Source organism: Hippichthys cyanospilos, chromosome 11 (assembly GCF_059441005.1).
Source record: "Hippichthys cyanospilos isolate Australia breed blue-spotted pipefish chromosome 11, RoL_Hcya_1.0, whole genome shotgun sequence".
In the NCBI taxonomy this organism is placed as follows: domain Eukaryota; kingdom Metazoa; phylum Chordata; class Actinopteri; order Syngnathiformes; family Syngnathidae; genus Hippichthys; species Hippichthys cyanospilos.
Window position 1 is genome coordinate 10,827,691 of NC_142379.1, and position 6,000 is coordinate 10,833,690.

The window sequence follows — 6,000 nt, forward strand, 5'->3', positions numbered from 1 at the left end:
GCTTTGCTTTATGTTTAAAGCATGAGCATGAATTTTACATGAGCTTTGAAGCCGAACAGGTTTGTTTTACGTTGACGGTATTTGTAAACAGCGAATTTAAAGGAGGCCTCCATCTTCAGAGGGATGAGCGGAAAAGGAGTTTGTGGTCATGGGTGAAGTCTCCTCAAGGAAACCGAATCTAATTTTCGCTGACAAATTAATTCAGCACGGGGAGTCTTAAAAATAATGTCTGTCAGGCGCCCTATAGAGCACGCCACAATCTAATCTCACCTTCTTTCATATCCGGCCTGTTTTGTATTCCCATTTCCATATTACACGCGTGTGTAAAAGATGACTACCAACACCTCGTGTTCATGTGTTCAAGAAAAACACATTCCCTGAAAATGTGATCTTCCATATTGAGCCAAGGAGGCCATCAGATAAGGCAGTAAACGCATGCCACCGCGGGAGACGGCGGGCCTATGCAGAGGGACCGAGCCCGGGTCAGCTGATTTAATCTGTCTGACGAGCTTGCGCGGAGTGCTGATCAATAATGCTCCAATTTTAATGTCAGAAGCAAAGCGCAACAGAAGATAAGAGCGAGGAAAGAACAACAAGGAAGCCTGAGCGGAATGGGAAACGGCTCTTTGTCAGTCGGCTCGGCTCGGCTCGGCGGGACGGAGGCCCGAAACGACTCATTCGGAACGTCGGAAAGGGCTTCCCGCCGCACGCGTCTGCTCGTCTGACAGCGCCCTGCTGTCTTCCGAGACGGAAAGCGTGAAGGTGAGCGCTCTCCACATACTGTAGGGAAGAACCGGAGTGCGGTGGAAGCGTCTCACGCACCTGCGGAACTACTTCGCGAGGGCAAAAAGTAGAGGAGGATTCGTCGTAATAACGGCATTAACTGTCCGCCGCTAACATTTTGCCCCGCAGCGTATTTGTACAGTCTCACTTTCTGGCATTAGCAATATATGTGGCATTATTTTGTGGTGAATCGTTTTAAAGTTCGTAATGGTTCCGGCCCAGCTGCGTTTCCGTAATCTGTCGCCAATCAATGCTGGTTGGTGATGAAAATGAAGACCTCTCGGTTGGAAAAATTGCAGAATCCTGATAACGACGCTGACTTGAGTCGGGAGTGTTGGTTGAAGAGATACATTGAAAACAGACTGGATTGTGGCTCTTGAGGACCGAACTTGGCCACCCCTGGGTTAGATGACCCGTCAGGGGTCCAGCAGCCCCCAAGGCCACCCCAAGTGGAATGCATTTGTTCTTTGTTATCTGACTTAGAAGTTACACTGGCAAAAACTGTCATAAGACTTAATAAACAGACTTAAAAACAATTTCTGGATTTATTTGAGAAAAATTGTGCTTTCTGTTTTAAAAACACCCATTTTTTTGCCTTGTCCCCATATAATATGCTTCAAAATTGTAGCATATATAGCGTATCAAAATTTCAAACAAGCCGTTAAAAAAATTTTAATTGTAAAAAATGCATTTAGAACTGGAATGCAGAGGTAAAAATTTAGGTATTTACATGGCGATAACGTTTTTCTTTTTTTTCTCTCAAAAATGAAAGCTCACAGTTTATTAGCTGTATAAAGTGCTTTTGAGAAAACTGAAGGCTTACAGTGCGGAAAATACGGTATTTGATATTTAATCTTATGCACACTTTCAGCTGCATTTTTTTTTTACTTGTTATCGCACTCCAAAATGTCTCTCAAAGCCAACGACGGGCACAAAGAAACGTTCATAAAATACGCAGCCCCATATAAGGAAGAATATACTCTACGTGTTTATTTCAGTTTTCCCAGCAGGGGTGCGTCCTGACAGCATGTTTTGTTAACAGCTGACCTAAAGAGGCCTTTTTAATTCCCTCAGTGTCGATGGAAGTCACACACTCAAAGTCACCGGTGGCAAAGACAAAGCGTGCAGACTGCAGACTATCATAAAGTGAGAGAGGGCCTCCCTGTAATTGAAGCTATTTAACCCTCTAATCAAGTCCAGATTGGTGACTGGCAGGCAGACTGCATTAATGGAGGGGAATAAAAACAACGCGGTGGATAAGCCATCATTAAAATGTTCCTCTGCAGGTACATGACTCATTTTGAATGGCATTGGAGATGGCCTCAGGAGAGCCGAGCGCAATCCGCAAATAGAAGGTCAGTCGGCCAGCTTCGCCGGAGATTGTTGATTGATCTGGTGGTTGTGAGCGTGGACTTGAACGTTCTTGAGATGATTCTTAAGGGCATCGAGCGGAGGTCTGCTCCCTCTCAAGTTAACGCTCGGATGATTTCGTGTTTTTACAGTCAGATGTGAGCTGATATACAGTATACAGTGTGAGCCATCAGAATACATCTTTTGATTAGAGAGTGATTCTCCCATCTCTCGACTTTAATTTTTTTTTTTCCATATCAGTCTGGGCATACACTGTATATCTTGTAAACACATAGTAGTTGTTTCTTTTTTAAATTTTCTTAAATATAAAAATGAATATTTAAGGCAGCATTGCGGTGTATTGTTTAGCAAATTTGGTTCAAAGTCAAAATGTTCAATAACTATAACTATTACTGGTTGCTGTCATTTTATTGTGGGTTTGGAGTGATTTTTTTTCTGCTTTTTCAGGGTTTTTGTTCTTTCAAGTTGAGGGTTTGTTAGTTCTTCTGTCTTATTCCTATTTGGATTCCCTCTGGTCTATCCTCGTTACAGTGATTTGTTTGTAGCTGTCTGTGTAGCTGCTCTGCTTGTGTCATCCAATCAGCCCCCTCATCCTATTGTTCCTGTTCAGCTGTTTCATGTTTCCTCGTTAAGTGTGGAGACTATTTAAGTCCCAGTTTGCGGCCAGTTAGTTGTCAGGTCATTTTCTATGTTAAGGTTGTTGCAGTTTCATGTCGCTAGTTTCTCTGTGAGTTTGTTTCTGTTGTTTCTTTGAATTCTGACTTGTTCATATTTTGCCTCGCCTCTGTGTGTAAATAAATCCTTCTTTGTTTGAGCATATCCCCTCCCGCTTTCTCTGCATTTTAGGGTCCACCTTTCCGCACCTCTCACCACCATGCTACACAATTGTGACAGTTGTTCAACCTAAAAACTAGTTTACCTTTTGGCTGTGAATATTATCATGTTTTGGTAGAGAATGAGTTAACACCTTTTGAAACACATTTTTTTTTTCTTTCTACCATTCAAATTGTTCAGTGTCTTCAGTTCTATCCATTCATATGTAGGTTACGTTTATTAATACCCACAAAAAAATGAAAAATGGTATGGCGTCTGTCTTTGCAGTCTGTAAAGTGATGACTAAGACATGGCCATTAACTAGTCTCTACCGCCACCTACTGTCTTGAGATGTAACACATGTCAACAACGAATTTTCCGTTTGCTGACATACTTGGACCATTGCAAAAATCACAGGAAAATCAGTGTAATAAATCCTATTAAAATGCATCTAAAAAAAACGAATTTTAATGGTTTTATATGGTCCAAAATTTGGACACTGATGATTTTGTGCACAAAATCTCGCACGTCCAGCTTCAATCACATAGAAGTGATTTGTTTTTTTCTTCTGCAGGACATTTTGGATTGTCAATCTGTGATATGCACAAAAAGACATGGACACATGCCTCCCGGAGGTCTTTTGGGGACGGTGGTGTGTATTTACACACACTGCCAACATGCCACGCTGGGTGATGCATCGACGTTGCAAAACGATCCACCTGCTTCTTGATTCACTACTGATGAATATTTAGTAAGTAAAATGGTGAAGCGCTGTCTAAAATTGACATGAAGATTGTGTCAAGATGAAGGCTTTTGCTCTGTAAGCGTGTACGGCCATGCATCATTGTCGGCCTGTATGTTACGTCCGTTATTGCGTGTGTGAGTGTTTTATTCCCCGATGGACACACCAAGGTGCAGTGTGATTTAGCAGCAATCATCCGTAAACACTGGGACATCAGCATTGGCCATCTGTGCTGCTTTGCCGTGCATTTGGACGCACACCAAGACAATAATGTGATTAATGCGTTGCGTCACATACTGACCCAATTCACTTTCAAGCGGCGTTACATCCTCTCATATTTGGTAATGGATGGACTTTTTGAGAAACTTTACAAAGTTGTCTCACCTGAACCCCTCTGTCATCAGTCAAGCCGGAATTGAAGCTATCGATTGGAAGCTCAAGCGCAGGAATGTTCAAACTGTGCAAATGTTAGTGTCACACTCGTATTAAACATGCTCTTTTGTTTTGTGAATCCAGTCTGGCCCGTGGAGCAATTTTGACAAGTGAAGGAGAAGGTTGTTTGAGGACAGCATAGAGCCTTGTCAATACATCACCACTTGGAATGCAAATGAGGGAAATTGCTGACAATCCTTGTTCTGATTTGTCAGTGATGTTTATTCCCACTCGGCGCACATCGCCAGCTCCAGTCAATCAATACGGCAGCAAGGGACAGACCTGACCGGTCATGACAATGTGTTGAGCTTTGCGAAGCTGCGCCCTTTTGTATTGACATTTAGGTATTGGCAGCTGGATTCACAATTCACAGGCGGCCAATGCAGCCGATTGCGCTGAGGTGCCAGCGGGCTGATTTCATCCTGTTGCAAAATCAGTTTAAGTCGTTTGGCAAACTTTTAAAAACTCAGAGCAACCTAAAAACATACGTCATACATAAAAAAATGGGAAAAACATTACAAATAGTCTGTTCTGTTTCCTTTCAAATCTAGCGAGAAACTTAATAATCTAATATCCGAGTACTATTATTTGTTTTAAATGTTCTACCGATCATTAATATTAAATTGTGTTAGAATTCTTTGCATATCACATGCATAAGCAAACATGTCACCACTTGCACTTTTTTTTTGCCCATTTCATTCGTCACTCAACGGAATAGTTCAAGTGCCCTAATGGACTTTTAACAAAATCTGTCCATGATGGGTTAAAAGTGCCTATGTCCCTGGACGCGGTAGTCGCAGCATGTAATGCGCTATTGCAAGTTAACTATAAACAATTGTTTGTGAGCCCGAGGCGCCTTGTGTTGAGTGTTAAGTGTAGTTTAGTGTGACAAGCGCAACTGTGTTAGTCAGTAGACCTTGTAGGCCTAAATTGCGTTTAGTAGATGCTCTGTGCATTGGCTTTTATTTCTTGCAAGAAAGAAACTTAAATAGGCAGGCTGGCCGTGCTTTCTCAATTTTATTAGTCTGGGAAAATCTAGTTAGTTTCAAATTACACTGGTGCCTTGAGATACAAGTGACCCGTTTAGGAGTTTTTCAAGGTTTAGTTTGCTCTGAATTTTATTTGTGATTAATTTTTTATGCACCCCCATTCGTCCAAACAGTATTTTGATATGAATGCCATGTCTGTACTTCAAGAAGAAGAAGAAGAAGAAGAAGAAGCAGCAGAGGAAGAAGAAGACTAACAGGAAGTTATTGACCTCGTCACAGCTTTAGTGCAACTCAACTTTTGGGTTTACCCAGGAAATATTGTTGAAGCACTGTTAGCATGACTTTGAAGACACTATTAAATGTGCAATGTACATATTACATGTAGGTGTGAGCTAAAATGGATGGTGTTTGTTGAATGCTAATCTTTGGAGCGCTAATTGCGTGATTGCTAACCATTTAGCTTAGACACATTTTTGTTGGTGTCCAATAATTCAAATTCATTTGTATGTATGCCACATTCAACCTTTAACAAGTGAATAAATATATAAACAAATATATCCTTAAACTTAGCATGTTTTTATAATTTCGGTGGTCTTATCGTATTATTCAATGGAGCCATTGATTGGATAATCCATTTAATCTTAAAAGATAGTGACAGCCCCAGAATCAGACAGAAAATTTACCTAAGGTTATGCGTCCTTAGGGGCAGCCATTTTGTCTTCAGTCCCTTGCTATCGGCTGAATTTGACGACAGTGCCCATGTCTAGCCTGTTTTCTGCGTTTGAGCGCTCTTATCAGAGGCGAGTCCTAACCTTTTCACCTTGAAATCTCTGCTTACCTTTTGCCAATGAAATTATTGCAGGAGCGTCT